Source organism: Pseudophryne corroboree, chromosome 1, assembly GCF_028390025.1.
Source record: "Pseudophryne corroboree isolate aPseCor3 chromosome 1, aPseCor3.hap2, whole genome shotgun sequence".
NCBI classification, from domain to species: Eukaryota; Metazoa; Chordata; class Amphibia; order Anura; family Myobatrachidae; genus Pseudophryne; species Pseudophryne corroboree.
Genome location: NC_086444.1, coordinates 947,246,971 through 947,267,369, shown reverse-complemented (window position 1 = coordinate 947,267,369; position 20,399 = coordinate 947,246,971). Strand labels below are relative to the sequence as shown.

Genomic DNA, 20,399 nt, shown 5'->3' with positions numbered 1-20,399 from the left:
CGGACCGAGGACACGTGTCGTGAGCGTTTCTACGACATAAAGCGCCGTGTCAAGGCGAAGATGGCCAAGGAGGCTAAATCGGCCCGCCAAACCGGGGGTGGACACCCCTTCCGTGCATCTTACCGTGATTGGGAGGAGCCTGTGCGTGCACTCATTCCGCCAGAAGTGGTTGGTGCCACTCATGTCCGGGATTCGGATCGGCCAAGGCAGGATGGTGAGTTATTTGTGTTATTTTTGTAACAATTTAAACATGTGTGCTTTGTCCTTAGTTGTCTGAAATGTCTTCTAGATAATTGTGGTTGTCAATTTGTTCATTCTTCTAATGTGTTGGTGATGTAGTGCAGGCCTGGCCAACCTGTGGCTCTCCAGCTGTTGTAAAACTACAAGTCCCATCATGCCTTGCCACAGTTTTGCTATTAGGGAATGCTAAAACTGTGGCAGGGCATGCTGGGATGTGTAGTTTCACTACATCTGGAGAGCCACAGGTTGGCCAGGCCTGATGTACTGTTATTCTCAATTATGTTTTTTTGATAATAATAATTTTTTTTTTTTTTTTCTGGTTGCCTTGGAGTTTTTCTGGTGTTTTATGTCAAAAGTAAATGTTTGTTGGTGTATTTTAAAGAAGTTTTTTTTTCTACAAAGGTTTTTTGTAAATACATTTCATAGCATTTATGTTTATTGTGTGTTGTTCTGGGTTGCCCTTTGTGTGCTTGATGTGTTTTTTAATGCATATTTGGTTGTGACGTTTCCAATTTTTTGCAGAAATTTTTGTCTAGTGTTTTATTATTAGTATCAAAAATTGGGACCTTAGCGTGCAATATTGTGGTTTTGTCAAGCTACGACGTTTTGGTTTTAAGTAGTATAATTGTTTGCATTATGCGCCTTTGTGTATGGTTTTTTTTACGTAATTTTTGCTAATCTAAAGAATACACACCCTATGAAGTCAGGCAGAAAAGCATAAGCATCGTTTAGTTTAATTCTCATCAGTTACCACATACATTTACATCACAATAAGGAATTTGCATAAGCATATCACCAAAATAGTATGTTCATAAGGACATTCTTCATATTTCTACAGTACGCCAGAGAAGCAGCACAGCCAGGCCACAGCCAACACTGCCAAGAGATGCAGATGGTGGCAATGCCGGTAAGATTTAACTGTAAATACATATTCTGCAAACACATAGAAACACAAAATGTTAATGATTATCTTATCACATAGGTTCTTCTTCGGCAAATCCACCTACACTAAGGCGCCCATCACAGGGCTCGGTTACTGTGGCAACGAGGCCACCCAAGAGACGCCGTCTTGAGGCTCCAGCTCCAGCACCAGCATCACCACCCCAACGGCACATCTCCGCGGTGTCGGCCGTGCCACCACTAGCTCTTTTGGCCAACCCCCAAAGTGAGGATCCACAATCCCCTCAGTTGTCTGGTGAGTAAACATAACAATTACGTGTAAATAAGTAAACAAACTGTGGTGTAGATTTATTAACCTGGAGAAGGCATAAGGAAGTGAAAAAACACTGATATGTGCAAGGTGATAAAGGCAGCAGTACAAAATAAACACAACTGTTAATGTACATATTGGATCTGTTTGCCTTGTGCCTTTATCACCTTGCACATATCACTGGATTTTCACTTCCTTATGCCTTCTCAAGGTTTATACATCTGCCCCACTGTTAGTACATAGAAAATAAAAATACACTAATGACCAGTCATCCTTGCAATAATCAACAAGCAGATGGTGTTAAGGTATTTTTAGATGGATAATTGTCAGATGTGATGTTGGCCATATGAACACATTTTTGTCACATAATTTTTGGAGTAAAAAATCAACATAAATGTTAAGTCTCATCCAATTGTTTTGCATGGCCAACAACACCACTTCTAAACATAGGGCACCTTAATAATTTTTCATCCATTGCTAATGTGTACATTTTAGGCCACTATATTTGTTTACGTTTTTGCAAGACCACTGACTGCCATGAACAATGTATGAGTGTATTGGTCAACACATTTATTGTATTGTGTGTTGTTCCAAAGGAAGCTTCATACCCAATATGTAAATGTAGTACTTTGTATTTGTTAGAGTTCTTCGTGTTTAAACAGTAATTATGGCTCTGAATCCTACTATTCCCAAAAATTTTAAACAACTGAGTAGTGAACGTTAGAAGCCACATATTTATAAAAAAAGGTGAGCAACATAGTTAAGTTTATGCCACAATCTATTTAGCAATTACAACATTAATATTAAGAAGTAATGCATGTTGACGTAAAGACCAATGCTACATATTTACTAAATAGTGTCTGTCTTCAACCCCATACAGACCCAGCCATCATCACCGAGGATGACCAGCAGGAACGTGACCAGGAGACCATCACACTCCACCTGCAGCCCATCAATCCAACTCAGCCAACCACGCCGCAGGACATACCCCAACCACCCCAAACATCCCACAGCCCCCAATTGAGCACAACACAAGTTGACACACAAATGGGCCCTGAGTTTTGGAGCCGTTGGGCATCACAACAGGCGCAACACTACGCGTGCCTCACCACCCACAGCCAATACCTGTCAAGTCTGCCCCATCATTTGCCTAGACTGAGTCACAACTCAGGCAGACTTATAGTGCAGGTGGGCAGAATCGCTAACTCCATGGAGCAGATGAGGGCAGACAACAGCCAAATGCAAACAAACCTACAGCGCATCTTGGATGATCAGCAGCGGCAGCAACAATCACTTATCCAGATCATACAACACAATCAAATGATCAACGACAACCTATCACGCATGATAGCTAACAACACTGCCGCTAATACTCAGCTCACAGCAAGCTTGAACATTCTAAGTCAAAGCCTTAGTGTGTTGGCATCACACCATGCCACATCTAGTTCTGGGACAACGACACCAAGCCACACCCCAGTTCATTCCCCAGTCCGACGCTCAAGTCGAACCCGCACCAACGAGCCAGCACAATCCTCGGCACCCAGCACACAAAAAAAACACAAATAATAATGGTTGGTCAGAATATGTTGACCATTACAATGTTTTTTCTTTTTTATTTGTCACAAAAATTTGTGTGTTAAAATTAATAAATTGTGAACATGCAATATGTGTATTGTTTAATTAGCTCCACAAACCACATGCACATTAGTGTCTTGGGCCAGATGTGGATTGTTAGAAATATATTGCCTGCCCCTAGGTGTCCTCAGCTCAACATGTGTCTAATCTATGTCACCCAGCACATTGTCCATGGCCGCAAGATCAGATAAAGCTACCCTGACTGCATACCACTGCGACTCCTGGGTAGGGAAGCAGAGAGAGGCATCTATGTAGCCATCCAAGACATCCAAAACCTGAGTGGCCATTCAAAAATTAAAGGTGAGTGTCATGACCTGTAATCAATACAATACTGTTTTCTATTACATTACAGAAGCACCACTTAGACATAGACGTGTATGTATGTTTTAACTCACCTGAATTAAATATTTTTAAAAGGTGGCCTGTGAGATACTAATTACATCGCCAGTCACAGGCTGGAAGCTGCCAGTAGCCATAAAGTGCAACACAGGCAGGAGTTTGTGCAGGCCTGAGACAGAGCGACAGCGTACTGTCTCAGGGTCTAGGTTCAGTTTGACAAGGTCATACAGAGGGAAAATATTATTTACATTTAGTCTGAGCATCTGTATAACATGGTCATCAGCAATTGTGTTATCGTTTAAACGCCCACTGAAAAAACAAGCCATGGCCAGCCTACGCGGAACATGTACAACCTGCTTACCCTGTTGATTTTCCTGGCCTGGGTTTATTGTAGCCTCATGGAGCAGTGTCAGGTATCCCCCAGCAAACAAGACAGCAGTACTACACACAGTAGCAGCCATTTCAGATTGAGAGTGGTGAAAAATGTGTTGGGGCCCCTTTTAAAGGTCCAAAAAGTCAGGTGTGACTAATGTAGAATTGACAACACATGTAAACACGCTTCTCAAAAGCAGGTCTACTTTTTTTTAGGCTTTTTGTACGATTAGTAATTTTTTGCGGCCGCAATTCCATTTTCACGGTAGAGATTTCAAATACGAATGCTTAGCAAATGACCGAGTTCTAGATCTAAACAGCCGCGTTTGACCGATGGTGTATTCATTCGTATTTTTACTACACAGCCGTAATAAAAATATGAATGCCCTCATCACTGCCGAGATTTGTGCTTAGTAAATTCCCGAGATGACATTTTGAAGAAAAAATACCAAATCGGTCAAAATCGGGAGCTTAGTAAATATACCCCAAGGAGTTTATTTGTGTTTTAATCAATTTTATCCCTACACATAATTATTTTAAGTTTCTTGATCAATTTTTTATTCAGGTCTGTGGAATAATGATGGGGACAGTTTCTGCCCCAAGCTTTGCGAATTTACATATAGGGAGCGGAAATATATTTATGAGACCAACCCCTTTTTGGAGAATCTGGTGCTTTTTAAACGTTATATCGATGACATCCTAATTATATGTAATAGTGGATACTTTTAATCTTTTTATGTCTCATATTATGAGAAATTATTATACTTTAAATTTTACATGCAAAACAAGCTATGATGAAATTGAATACCTGGATCTTGTCCTAAGTAGCAAGGATAATAAAGTAATTACTACAAATTTTATTAAGAAGGTGGATACCAATTCCTATGTACATTTTATGAGTGGTCATGCATCTCACTGGGAAATGAACATTCCTTACTCTCAATTGTGTAGGGTAAAAAGAAACTGTAGTGAGGAAGTGAAGTGGAAACAGCAATTACAAATATACATACAATGTTTCGAGGAAAGAGGATACCCTAAAATACTTTTGGAGGAAGCAACTAGGAAGATGGAATTGACTCTTGGAGAAGACCTTCTGGTATATAAAAATAAGGAAGTCGGGACGAAGACTATTAATTTTATTACACCATTTAATGAATGAGAAAAGGATATACGGAGAGTTTTTGCAAAACATTGGGACATTTTAAAGATGGACACTGTTTTGAATACAGTACTACTGATAAACTGAGAATTATATTTAAAAAAGCAATGAGACTGAAGGACCATCTGGCTCCCAGTATGCTTCCACCAATAGGACCGGTAAAAAGGAGAGGAGTTTGTGATCAACCTTTGAAGGTTTTTCTTTTAAGTGTAACCATTGCAATAAATGTAAATTTTCACATCGTATTACTCGTAGTGTAGCAAATTTAAATGAGTTAAAAACATACCCCATTAAGGATTTTATAAATTGTAATACGGCATGGGTTATTTATATTTTAGAATGTCCATGTAAACTAAAATATGTTAGAAAAATGAAAAGACTACTTAAGATAAGGATTCAGGAACATGTAAGGAGCATTCGGAACAAAATAGACATTCATGCTAGTCCTAGACATTTAAAAAATTTCCATGCATCAAATCCGGACTGTCTATCTTTTAAATCCATAGAATTGGTACAGTTAGGACCTAGAGGGGGTGACCGTGAGAATAAGTTGTCAAGGCGAGAGATGTACTGGATTTTCCAATACCATGGTCCCTAATGGGTTGAACGATAATTATGAAATAGCACCATTTTTATAAAATTATCTATTTACTTCTTTTTTAGTGTTTATCCATAAGGAAGACCCTTTATTAACTATATGCTATTAAATAATGTCTGAAGTTTTTTTTATTTCTGATGATTCTTATTTCTGCCATTCATATTGCTATTATCATTTTAAGAATTTTATGCATTTTTAACAGGGGATTGATTTTACAAGTAGAATATTTTTGATTTATATACCCGCTAGAATTAGGTGTTAAACGATGTAGTTATATGCCAAAGTAAGGAATATGTATTGGTGTCTGCAATGTGGGACTCCATCAAAATGGCTGCCATTATCCTGACAAATGTGCTCGCCTTAGTGTGCAGAGGAGGCGGCACTGTGACTGCGTTCCACTCCCGCGCATGCACAGGTGCATTGTCTGGCGTTCATCCTTATGACATCATCGCACCCTGAAGGATTAACGGGCGTAATGATGACATGCCGCTAGCGGCAGTGAGAGCAGCGTGTTGATGTCATTCCGCAGACGACGGCGGAGCCACGTGACCCGCTACTCAGACATATCTATGTCTGAAAGCTGCGTGTGGGTTGTAAACAATAAAATGCCTACTTCCGGTTTTGGTTTTCCGGTCTCTAACCGGACGTTGGATAACATAAATGTTTTGGGCGGTAACTCCTCCCCTAATTAAGAATCTTAGATGGGTATAAATAGAGCACCCAGTGAGAAAGGTTATATACTCCTGAGGAAGTTCGGCATACAGAGCTACATGGACGAAATGCGTTGAGTACGACCGCTGGGACTACTTACCTACTGTCTAACAGATAAGCTTTACTACTTCTTTTTTGATGTATGGGTTTTAATGTTTATGTTTTGGGGCCAATAAATTGTGTTAAACAGTATTACACGATTGTTGGATTTCCTTTTTGCCCCTACATATGGTCTGTATGACTGAATAATATATTCTCTGGCAGATGTATTAACCTGGAGAAGGCATAAGGAAGTGATAAACCAGTGATATGTGCAAGGTGGTAACCATACCAGCCAATCAGCTCCAATATGTAAATTAACAGTTAGGATCTGATTGGCTGGTGCCTTTATCACCTTGCACATATCACTGGTTTATCACTTCCTTATGCCTTCTCCAGGTTAATACATCTGCCCCTCTGTGAGCTGCTGCTGAGCTGAATTATCATACCCACCTGGATGATCCTAAACAAAAGCGAACTATAAGTGGATGTGTTCCACTATATATGGTACCTGCTTCATCTAATGGTGTTTTGGAATTTGGTGAAGGTTCTTACGTACAAGTTACGTTTAATGCACTAGAAGGCGCCGTTCTCACCCTTGTTTTCCAGATTAAATTGAAAGAACAGATTGAACACCGGTCCACTTGAGGATAGCTGCCACTCATTAAGAGAGGCGTGCTAAAGAATTTGGGGGACACTGACTTGATTATACTAACCTAATACCTGTGGGACAAACAACATAGGGTGTAGCGCACAGTACCACCATTGATGTGTGTATATATATATATATATATATATATATATATACTGTATATGTATATACTGTATATATATACTCAAGAAGTACAGACACAAACTCCAGAAATTGTTTTGTCCATGTAGAGATAATATATTTTTTTAGAAGTAAAATGTTGAACACCAGTCTGTCTAAAACTGTACTAAAGTTGCATCTAGTGATGTATTTTCTGAAGGCCCAAAATAATACATTTTCTTTTGTTTCATAGATGGTGGACCTTCATCAGTATACATTTCACATAAACTCTGAATGACCATAGCCTCTTTTGGTCTTACTTTTATGTTGTGTTTGGCTGTTAAATGTGTTTGCAAACTTTTTGTAGAACCACCCAATGTTTTTAAAATAGCAATGCAAGTTTTGTATTTTGTTGTTTGGTTTAATAATTTGACAGCTGTTGATAATCAAACAGACTTTTCACATGAATATTTTTATGTGCATCGTAGAAAGTTGTGAATTTTTTTTTGTGCTTTTGCTATAATACAAAGTTCCACAGTGGCAGTTTGAAATGCAAGAATTAAGTTTGCATGTTTTTTATAATAAGCTAGGGTGTGCAGTCCAGGCCCCGTTTCCATGTTTTTTACACTAACGCACCTGTATATAAATAGGAATGGATGAAGAAGCATGTGTTAAAGTGGCTGGATTTATTTTATTTTCACACTGCTCCTTTACAATGTCAATTTAATTACCCTTCTATTACGGAGCATGGGTACTTCAAAAGCTGTTACTGCTGGGAGATTTTTGGAGTAGTCCCCCACTTCTCCCGGAAGAGTGGCAGGATGGGTAGATAATACAAGAAATTGCTGGCCTGTAAAAAGATGGGGCTAAAATGATGTGCAGTGTCAGGTTCCAGGCAGTGCACTCACATTATACATTGTTCCTGTATTAGAGGGTCAGATCATGATCTCTAATGGCTGTCAAACCTCTGTGTGGACTGATGTTTCCCCCCTCACCTGTGGTAAATGTGCACATCCCTTAAGCATGGTCCCTACCATGGTCCCCCAGCAATGACATGCGGTGGGGTGAGGCAGGGTCATGCCCCAGTCCGACACTGTCCACACACCGTTATTAAAAGGGTGCATTTGATACCTCCATCAGTACCAACGGCAAATGCAGGATTTCTAGAAGGCGGTTTCCAAATGCAATCCACAATCTCCCCTTTTTAAAGAAGCTGCAGCATGTTTATTTTTTATATGCACATATTATATCTGTGATTCCATTGTTGGTATTGAGGTGATAGAATTTATTGATTGATTTTTTATTGTCTATTGTAATTTACTTTTTACTTACTTTAGAACTACCAGCTGTTATTAATATTTTCATTTTTTTTAATTATTAGAAAGAATTTATCGTTTTTTATTATTTATGTTGTGATCACTTTCTTTTACTAGAGCCTGATATTTTTTTTCCGACAAGTACAGATGGTACAGTAGCAGTACCACAACAGAGGTTTTTGAAGTCTTATTTTTTTATATCTATTTGCTGTTATTAAGCATCAGACTACATTCACAAGGAAGCGCTGTGCAATTCTGTGTAATAAAAATGCAAGAGTAGGTATGTGTAGGAGATAGACGCCTTCTTCATGCATTTTCAAGATTCGAGTGTAGCGTCTGTGAATGCAGCCTCGAATCACCATTGTGACCATAGGTCACAATTTGCAATATTTCAGGCAGTAGCCATCAGATCCATACACGTGGGTCCAATAAGTCTGAGTCCGATGACGCAGACCCTGGACCCATCATGACTTTAAAATGCGGGTGAAAGGCTCCTGTTTTGAAGAACGGTGCTGGATGACACCCCCACTCCTCCCACCCAAACAGACAGGGGTCTGCAAGCGATATCGCAAAATCCGTTCTGCACATGTACAGAATGGGTCTTGCCCCTGGACAGACCCCAAAACATCGGATTTGTATGCAAACCATCAGGTTTGGATACATATCTAAAATAGGAATGGAATTGACCTTGGGCCCTCCCACCCACCCTTGTGGTGAATAAACAGGGCATGCACACTTTAACAAACCAATCATTTCAGCGACAGGGTCTGCCACACGGCTGTGGCTGAATGAGTGGTTTGTTTGGGCCCCCACAAAAAAAGAAGCAATTAATCTCTCCTTGCACATACTGGCTCTACAGAGGCAAGATGTCAAGCTCATCCTCATCGTCCGATCCTCACCCCTTTCAGTGTGTACATCCTCCTCCTCCTCACAGAGTATTAATTCGTCCCCACTGAATCCACCATCACAGGTCCCTGTGTACTTTCTGGAGGCAATTACTAGTCAAGGTCTAACTGGAGGAATTACCAAGGTTACCGGCTGCACTAAACACTCTTTCGAAGTACACACTGGAGGGGGGGGCAACTTAGGTAATATAAAGCCAGTTTGTGCTAGTTATGAGCGGGTTCGGTTTCTCGGAATCCGAACCCCCCCGAACTTCACCCATTTTACACAGGTCCGAGGCAGACTTGGATCTTCCCGCCTTGCTTGTTAACCCGAGCGCGCCCGAACGTCATCATCCCGCTGTCGGATTCTCGCGAGATTCATATTCAATATAAGGGGGCGCGCGTCACCGCTATTTTCACTCGTGCATTGGAGATTATAGGGAGAGGACGTGCAGCGTTCTCTCAGTTTCTGTGTTCAGTGTGCTGCAAAAATCTGTGCTCAGTGTGCTGCAAATATCTGTGCTCAGGGTGCTTGCAAATATCTGTGCTCAGTGTGCTGAAAATATCTATGTTCTCTGCCTGAAAAACGCTCCATATCTGAACTCAGTGTGCTGCAAATATCTGTGCTCAGTGTGCTAATTGCTTTATTGTGGGGACTGGGGACCACCAGTATTATATAGTAGGAGGACAGTGCAGAGTTTTGCTGACCAGTGACCACCAGTATTATACGTTCTCTGCCTGAAAAATGCTCCATATCTGTGCTGCATTGTAGTATATAGTAGGAGGACAGTGCAGAATTTTGCTGATCAGTGACCACCAGTATTATATCAGTACGGTACAGTAGTCCACTGCTTTACCTACCTCTGTGTCGTCAAGTATACTTTCCATCCATACCTGTGGTGCATTTTAGTTGTTGTGCGCAGAATATATAGTAGGAGGACAGTGCATAATTTTTCTGAACACCAGTATATAATATATAGCAGTATGGTACAGTAGGCCACTGCTCTACCTACCTCTGTGTTGTCAAGTATACTATCCATCCATACCTATGGTGCATTTTAGTTGTGCGCAGTATTATTTAGTAGGAGGACAGTGCAGAATTTTGCTGACCACCAGTATATAATATATAGCAGTACAGTACAGTAGGCCACTGCTCTACCTACCTCTGTGTCGTCAAGTATACTATCCATCCATACCTGTGGTGCATTTTAGTTGTGCGCAGTATTATATAGTAGGAGGACAGTGCAGAATTTTGCTGACCACCAGTATATAATATATAGCAGTACGGTACAGTAGGCCACTGCTCTACCTACCTCTGTGTCGTCAAGTATACTATCCATCCATACCTGTGGTGCATTTTAGTTGTGCGCAGTATTATATAGTAGGAGGACAGTGCAGAATTTTGCTGACCACCAGTATATAATATATAGCAGTACGGTACAGTAGGCCACTGCGCTACCTACCTCTGTGTCGTCAAGTCTACTATCCATCCATACCTGTGGTGCATTTTAGTTGTGCGCAGTATTATATAGTAGGAGGACAGTGCAGAATTTTGCTGACCACCAGTATATAATATATAGCAGTACGGTACAGTAGGCCACTGCTTTACCTACCTCTGTGTAGTCAAGTATACTATCCATTCATACCTGTGGTGCATTTTAGTAGTGCGCAGTATTATATAGTAGGAGGACAGTGCAGAATTTTGCTGACCACCAGTATATAATATATAGCAGTACGGTACAGTAGGCCACTGCTCTACCTACCTCTGTGTCGTCAAGTATACTATCCATCCATACCTGTGGTGCATTTTAGTTGTGCACAGTATTATATAGTAGGAGGACAGTGCAGAATTTTGCTGACCACCAGTATATAATATATAGCAGTACGGTACAGTAGGCCACTGCTCTACCTACCTCTGTGTCGTCAAGTATACTATCCATCCATACCAGTGGTGCATTTTAGGTGTGCGCGGTATTATATAGTAGGAGGACAGTGCAAAATTTTGCTGACCACCAGTATATAATATATAGCAGTACGGTACAGTAGGTCACTGCTCTACCTACCTCTGTGTCGTCAAGTATACTATCCATCCATACCTGTGGTGCATTTTAGTTGTGCGCAGTATTATATAGTAGGAGGACAGTGCAGAATTTTGCTGACAACCAGTATATAATATATAGCAGTACGGTACAGTAGGCCACTGCTCTACCTACCTCTGTGTAGTCAAGTATACTATCCATTCATACCTGTGGTGCATTTTAGTTGTGCGCAGTATTATATAGTAGGAGGACAGGGCAGAATTTTGCTGACCACCAGTATATAATATATAGCAGTACGGTACAGTAGGCCACTGCTCTACGTACCTCTGTGTCGTCAAGTATACTATCCATCCATACCTGTGATGCATTTTAGTTGTGCACAGTATTATATAGTAGGAGGACAGTGCAGAATTTTGCTGACCACCAGTATATAATATATAGCAGTACGGTACAGTAGGCCACTGCTCTACCTACCTCTGTGTCGTCAAGTATACTATCCATCCATACCTGTGGTGCATTTTAGTTGTGCCCAGTATTATATAGTAGGAGGGCAGTGCAGAATTTTGCTGACCACCAGTATATAATATATAGCAGTACGGTACAGTAGGTCACTGCTCTACCTACCTCTGTGTCGTCAAGTAAACTATCCATCCATACCTGTGGTGCATTTTAGTTGTGCGCAGTATTATATAGTAGGAGGACAGAGCAGAATCTTGCTGACCACCAGTATTTAATATATAGCAGTACAGTACAGTAGGCCACTGCTCTACCTACCTCTGTGTCGTCAAGTATACTATCCATCCATACCTGTGGTGCATTTTAGTTGTGCACAGTATTATATAGTAGGAGGACAGTGCAGAATTTTGCTGACCACCAGTATATAATATATAGCAGTACGGTACAGTAGGCCACTGCTCTACCTACCTCTGTGTCGTCAAGTATACTATCCATCCATACCTGTGGTGCATTTTAGTTGTGCGCAGTATATATAGTAGGAGGACAGTGCAGAATTTTGCTGACCACCAGTATATAATATATAGCAGTACGGTACAGTAGGCCACTGCTCTACCTACCTCTGTGTCGTCAAGTATACTATCCATCCATACCTGTGGTGCATTTTAGTTGCGCACAGTATTATATAGTAGGAGGACAGTGCAGAATTTTGCTGACCACCAGTATATAATATATAGCAGTACGGTACAGTAGGCCACTGCTCTACCTACCTCTGTGTCGTCAAGTATACTATCCATCCATACCTGTGGTGCATTTTAGTTGTGCGCAGTATTATATAGTAGGAGGACAGTGCAGAATTTTGCTGACCACCAGTAGATAATATATAGCAGTACGGTACAGTAGGCCACTGCGATACCTACCTCTGTGTCGTCAAGTATACTGTCCATCCATACCTGTGGTGCATTTTAGTTGTGCGCAGTATATATAGTAGGAGGACAGTGCAGAATTTGCTGACCACCATTATATAATATATAGCAGTACGGTACAGTAGGCCACTGCTCTACCTACCTCTGTGTCGTCAAGTATACTATCCATCCATACCTGTGGTGCATTTTAGTTGTGCACAGTATTATATAGTAGGAGGACAGTGCAGAATTTTGCTGACCACCAGTATATAATATATAGCAGTACGGTACAGTAGGCCACTGCTCTACCTACCTCTGTGTCGTCAAGTATACTATCCATCCATACCTGTGGTGCATTTTAGTTGTGCGTAGTATTATATAGTAGAAGGACAGTGCAGAATTTTGCTGACCACCAGTATATAATATATAGCAGTTCGGAACAGTAGGTCACTGCTCTACCTACCTCTGTGTCGTCAAGTATACTATCCATCCATACCTGTGGTGCATTTTAGTTGTGCGCAGTATTATATAGTAGGAGGACAGTGCAGAATTTTGCTGACCACCAGTATATAATATATAGCAGTACGGTACAGTAGGCCACTGCTCTACCTACCTCTGTGTCGTCAAGTACACTATCCATCCATACCTGTGGTGCATTTTAGTTGTGCGCAGTATTATATAGTAGGAGGACAGTGCAGAATTTTGCTGACCACCAGTATATAATATATAGCAGTACACTACAGTAGGCCACTGCTCTACCTACCTCTGTGTCGTCAAGTATACTATCCATCCATACCTGTGGTGCATTTTAGTTGTGCACAGTATTATATAGTAGGAGGACAGTGCAGAATTTTGCTGACCACCAGTATATAATATATAGCAGTACGGTACAGTAGGCCACTGCTCTACCTACCTCTGTGTCGTCAAGTATACTATCCATCCATACCTACCTGTGGTGCATTTTAGTTGTGCGCAGTATATATAGTAGGAGGACAGTGCAGAATTTTGCTGACAACCAGTATATAATATATAGCAGTACGGTACAGTAGGCCACTGCTCTACCTACCTCTGTGTCGTCAAGTATACTATCCATCCATACCTGTGGTGCATTTTAGTTGTGCGCAGTATTATATAGTAGGAGGGCAGTGCAGAATTGTGCTGACCACCAGTATATAATATATAGCAGTACGGTACAGTAGGCCACTGCTATTGATATATTACTGGCATATAATTCCACACATTAAAAAATGCAGAACAAAAATGTGGAGGGTAAAATAGGGAAAGATCAAGATCCACTTCCACCTCGTGCTGAAACTGCTGCCACTATTCATGGCCGAGACGATGAAATGCCATCAACGTCGTCTGCCAAGGCCAATGCCCAATGTCATAGTAGAGAGCATGTAAAATCCAAAAAACAAAAGTTCATTAAAATTACCCAAAAATCTAAATTAAAAGCGTCTGGTGAGAAGCGTAAACTTGCCAATATGCCATTTACGACATGGAGTGGCAAGGAACGGTTGAGGCCCTGGCCTATGTTCATGGCTAGTGGTTCAGATTCACATGAGGATGGAAGCACTCATCCTCTCGCTAGAAAAATGAAAAGACTTAAGCTGGCAAAAGCACAGCAAAGAACTGTGCGTTCTTCTAAATCACAAATCTACAAGGAGAGTCCAATTGTGTCGGTTGCGATGCCTGACCTTCCCATCACTGGACGGGAAGAGGTGGCGCCTTCCACCATTTGCACGCCCCCTGCAAGTGCTGGAAGGAGCACCCACAGTCCAGTTCCTGATAGTCAAATTGAAGATGTCACTGTTGAAGTACACCAGGATGAGGATATGGGTGTTGCTAGCGCTGAGGAGGAAATTGACAAGGAGGATTCTGATGGTGATGTGGTTTGTTTAAGTCAGGCACCCGGGGAGACACCTGTTGTCTGTGGGACGAATATGGCCATTGACATGCCAGGTCAAATTACAAAAAAAATCACCTCTTTGGAGTGGATTTATTTTAACAGAATTGCGCAAAACTGGTGTCAAGCCATGTGTTGCCTTTGTCAAGCTGTAATAAGTAGGGGTAAGAACGTTAACCATCTAGGAACATCCTCCCTTATACATCACCTTGAGCGCATTCATCAGAAGTCATTGACAAGTTCAAAGACTTTGGGTGACAGCGGAAGCAGTCCACTGACAACTAAATCCCTTCCTCTTGCAACCAAGCTCCTGCAAACCACACCACCAACTCCCTCAGTGTCAATTTCCTCCTTAGACAGGAAAGCTAATAGTCCTGCAGGCCATGTCACTGTCAAGTCTGACGAGTCCTCTCCTGCCTGGGATACCTCCGATGCCTCCTTGAGTGTAACGCCTACTGCTGCTGGCGCTGCTGTTGTTGCTGCTGGGAGTCGATCGTCATCCCAGAGGGGAAGTCGGAAGACCACTTGTACTACTTCCAGTAAGTAATTGACTGTCCAACAGTCCTTTGCGAGTAAGATGAAATATCACAGCAGTCATCCTGCTGCAAAGCAGTTAACTCAGGCCTTGGCAGCCTGGGTGGTGTTAAACGTGTGTCCGGTATCCACCGTTAATTCACAGGGAATTAGAGTATTTATGAGTTAGTGTGTCCCCGGTACCAAATACCATCTAGGTTCCACTTCTCTAGGCAGGCGATACCGAGAATGTACACAGACCTCAGAAAGACTCACCAGTGTCCTAAAAAATGCAGTTGTACCCAATAGGGGTAATTCCAAGTTGATCGCAGCAAGAAATTTTTTAGCAGTTGGGCAAAACCATGTGCACTGCAGGGGAGGCAGATTTAACATGTGCAGAGAGAGTTAGATTTGGGCGTGGTGTGTTCAATCTGCAATCTAATTTGCAGTGTAAAAATAAAGCAGCCAGTATTTACCCTGCACAGAAATAAAATAACCCACCCAAATCTAACTCTTTCTGCACATGTTATATCTGCCTCCCCTGCAGTGCACATGGTTTTGCCCAACTGCTAAAAAAATGTCCTGCTGCGATCAACTTGGAATTACCCCCAATGTCCACTTAACCACGGACATGTGGACAAGTGGAGCAGGGCGGACTCAGGACTATATGACTGTGACAGCCCACTGGGTAGATGTATTGCCTCCTGCAGCAAGAACAGCAGCGGTGGAACCAGTATCAGAATTTCGCAAATGCCAACTCGTTCCTAGGCAGGCTACGCTTTGTATCACCGCTTTCCATAAGAGGCACACAGCTGACAACCTCTTACGAAAACTGAGGAACATCATCGCAGAATGGATTACCCCAATTGGACTCTCCTGGGGATTTGTGACATCGGACAACGCCACCAATATTGTGCGTGTATTACATGTGGGAAAATTCCAGCACGTCCCATGTTTTGCACATACATTGAATTTGGTGGTGCAGAATTTTTTTAAAAACGACAGGGGCGTGCAAGAGATGCTGTCGGTGGCCCGAAGAATTGCGGGCCACTTTCGGCATTCAGCCACCGCGTGCCGAAGACTGGAGCACCAGCAAACACTCCTGAACCTGCCCCGCCATCATCTGAAGCAAGAGGTGGTAACGAGGTGGAATTCAACCCTCTATATGCTTCAGAGGATGGAGGAGTAGCAAAAGGCCATTCAAGCCTATACAGCTGCCTACGCTATAGGCAAAGGAGGGGGAATGCACCTGACTCAAGTGCAGTGGAGAATGATTTCAACATTGTGCAAGGTTCTGCAACCCTTTGAACTTGCCACACGTGAAGTCAGTTCAGACACTGCCAGCCTGAGTCAGGTCATTCCCCTCATCAGGCTATTGCAGAAGCTGAAGAGATTGAAGGAGGAGCTAAAACAGAGAGATTCCGCTAGGCATGTGGGACTTGTTGATGGAGCCCTTAATTCGCTTAACCAGGATTCACGGGTGGTCAATCTGTTGAAATCAGAGCACTACATTTTGGCCACTGTGCTCGATCCTAGGTTTAAAGCCTACGTTGTATCTCTCTTTCCGGCAGACACATGTCTGCAGAGGTGCAAAGACCTGCTTGTGAGACACATGTCAAGTCAAGCGGAACGTGACCCGTCAACAGCTCCTCCTTCACATTCTCCCGCAACTGGGGCTGCGAGGAAAAGGCTAAGAATTCCGAGCCCACCCGCTGGCGGTGATGCAGGGCAGTCTGGAGCGAGTGCTGACATCTGGTCCGGACTGAAGGACCTGCCAACGATTACTGACATGTCGTCTACTGTCACTGCATATGATTCTGTCACCATTGAAAGAATGGTGGAGGATTATATGAGTGACCGCATCCAAGTAGGCACGTCAGACAGTCCGTACGTATACTGGCAGGAAAAAGAGGCAATTTGGAGGCCCTTGCACAAACTGGCTTTATTTTACCTAAGTTGCCCCCCCTCCAGTGTGTACTCCGAAAGAGTGTTTAGTGCAGCCGCTCACCTTGTCAGCAATCGGCGTACGAGGTTACTTCCAGAAAATGTGGAGAAGATGATGTTCATCAAAATGAATTATAATCAATTCATCCGTCGAGACATTCACCAGTAATTGCCTCCAGAAAGTACACAGGGACCTGAGATGGTGGATTCCAGTTGGGACGAATTAATAATATGTGAGGAGGTGGATGTACACAGTGAAAGGGGTGAGGAATCGGAGGATGCGGAGGAGGTGGACATCTTGCCTCTGTAGAGCCAGTTTGTGCAAGGAGAGATTGATTGCTTCTTTTTTGGTGGGGGCCCAAACCAACCAGTCATTTCAGTCACAGTCGTATGGCAGACCCTGTCGCTGAAATTATGGGTTTGTTAAAGTGTGCATGTCCTGTTTATACAACATAAGGGTGGGTGGGAGCAGGGCCGGTTCAGGCGCTCTGTGCGCCCGGGCGTCAATAGGGGGCGTGGCTTCGTACAGGAGGCGAGGTCATTTACGGCCCCTGTACAGACTGAAATGATGTGTAGTGCGCGATGACGTCATCGCGCACCGCACAGCAAAGGTCCTCTCCACGAAGGGAAACTTGACGCGTAGCGTCTAGTTCCCTTCGTGGAGAAGACCTTTGCTGTGCGGTGCGCGATGACATCATCGTGCACCGCACAGTAAAGGACCTCTCCACGAAGGGAAACTAGACGCGTACGTGTCAAGTTTCCCTTCGTGGAGAGGACCTTTGCTGTGCGGTGCGCGATGACGTCATCGCGTACTACACATCATTTCAGTCTGCACAGCGGCAGCTGGGGGGGGCAGCGGCAGCAGGGGGGCAGCGGGAAGCGGGGGGCACACAGCATCAGCGGATCTTGCCCTGGTGCGGCGCCCTCCGGAAGGCGGCGCCCTGCGCCCTCCAGAAGGCGGCTCCCCGGGCAAAAGTCCTGCTTGCCCGTGGCAAGATCCGCTACTGGGTGGGAGGGCCCAAGGACAATTCCATCTTGCATCTCTTTTTTCTTTCATTTATCTTTGCATCATGTGCTGTTTGGGGACAATTTTTTGAAGTGCCATCCTGTCTGACACTGCAGTGCCACTCCTAGAGGTGTTTGTGTCGGCCACTTGGGTCGCTTAGCTTAGCCATCCAGCGACCTTGGTGCACCTCTTTTTGTCTTTGCATCATGTGCTGTTTGTGGACTATTTTTTAAATCGGCCATCCTGTCTGACACTGCAGTGCCACTCCTAGATGGGCCAGGTGTTTGTGTCGGCCACTTGGGTCGCTTAGCTTAGCCATCCAGCGACCTTGGTGCACCTCTTTTTTTATTTGCATCATGTGCTGTTTGGGGACTATTTTTTAAATCGGCCATCCTGTCTGACACTGCAGTGCCACTCCCAGATGGGCCAGGTGTTTGTGTCGGCCACTTGGGTCGCTTAGCTTAGTCATCCAGCAACCTTGGTGCAAATTTTAGGACTAAAAATAATATTGTGAGGTGTAAGGTGTTCAGAATAGACTGGAAATGAGTGGAAATTATGGTTATTGAGGTTAATAATACTATGGGATCAAAATGACCCCCAAATTCTATGATTTAAGCTGTTTTTGAGGGGGTTTTGTAAAAAACACCCGAATCCAAAACACACCCGAATCCGACAAAAAATTTTCAGGGAGGTTTTGCCAAAACGCGTCCGAATCCAAAACACGGCTGCGGAACCGAATCCAAAACCAAAACACAAAACCCGAAGAATTTCCGGTGCACATCACTAGTTTGTGCAAGGGCATCCAAATTGCATCTTTTTACTGCCAGTATACATACGGACTGTCTGACATGCCTACTTGGATGCTGTCACTCATATAATCCTCCACCATTCTTTCAATGGTGACAGAATCATACACAGTGACAGTAGACATGTCAGTAATCGTTTGCAGGTAATTCAGTCTGGACCAGATGTCAGCACCCGCTCCTGACTGCCCTGCATCACCGCCAGCGTGTGGGCTAGGCAATCTTATCCTTTTCCTCGCAGCAACATTTGCAGGAGAAAATGAAGGAGGAGCTGTTGACGGGTCATGTTCCACTTGATTTGACAATTTTCTCACTAGCAGGTCTTTGAACCTCTGCAGACATGTGTCTGCCGGAAAGAGAGATACAACATAGGCTTTAAACCTAGGATCGAGCACGGTGGCCAGAATGTAGTGCTCTGATTTCAACAGATTGACCATCCTTGAATCCTGGCAAAGCGAATGAAGGGCTCCATCCATTAGTCCCACATACTTTGCAGAATCGTTCCATCTTAGCTCCTCCTTCAATTTCTTTAGATGCTTCTGCAAAAGCCTGATGAGGGGAATGACATGACTTACGCTGGCCGTGTCTGAACTGACTTCACGTGTGGCAAGTTCAAAGGGTTGGAGAACCTTGCACAATATGGAGATCAATCTCCACTGCGCTTGAGTCAGGTGCATTCCCCCTCCTGTGCATATATCGTAGGTGGATGTATAGGCTTGAATGGCATTTTGCTGCTCCTCCATCCTCTGAAGCATATAGAGTGTTGAATTCCACCTCGTTACCACCTTGCTTCAGATGATGGCAGGGCAGGTTCAGGAGTGTTTGATGGCGCTTCAGTCTTCAGCACGCAGTGGATGAAAGTCGAAAGTGGCCCGCAATTCTTCGGGCCACTGACAGCAACTCTTGCACGCCCCTGTCATTTTTCAAAAAATTCTGCACCACCAAATTAATTGTATGTGCAAAACATGGGACATGCTGGAATTTGCCCAGATGTAATGCACGCACAATATTGGTGGCGTTGTCCGATATCACAAATCCCCAGGACAGTCTAATTGGGGTAAGCTATTGTGCGATGATGTGCCTTAGTTTCCATAAGAGGTTGTCAGTGGTGTGCATCTTACGGAAAGTGGTGATACATAGCGCAGCCTGCCTAGGAATGAGTTGGCGTTTGCGAGAGGCTGCTACTGTTGCCGCTGCTGTTGTTGCTGCGGGAAGCCATACATATACCTAGTGGGCTGTTACAGTCATATAGTCCTTAGTCTGCCCTGTTTCACTTGTCCACATGTCTGTGGTTAAGTGGACAGTGGGTACAACTGCATTTTTTAGGACACTGAGGACACTTTTTTCTGACGTCTCTGTAAATTCTCGGTATCGCCTGCCTAGTGAAGTGGAATCTAGATGGGATTTGGTACCGGGGTCACACTACCTCCATTAATTTTCTAAGTCCAACTGCACTAATGGTGGATACCAGATGCACGTCTAACACCAACATAGCTGTCAAGGCCTCAGTTATCCGCTTTGCAACAGGATGACTGCTGTCATATTTCATCTACCTCAGGACTGTTGGACATTCAGT

General features: G+C 43.3%; 1 long non-coding RNA gene across 3 annotated transcripts in view; it reads right to left on the bottom strand.

Annotated features, from left to right (window-relative positions):
- Positions 1–943: 943 nt before the first annotated feature.
- The window catches only part of LOC134919067 (uncharacterized), a 59,358-nt gene continuing 39,902 nt past the window's right edge, over positions 944–20,399 (bottom strand). For all 3 annotated transcript variants that reach the window (XR_010177452.1, XR_010177454.1, XR_010177453.1), the window contains one exon: positions 944–1,432. This is a non-coding gene — a long non-coding RNA (uncharacterized LOC134919067). The remainder of the gene's footprint in view (positions 1,433–20,399) is intronic.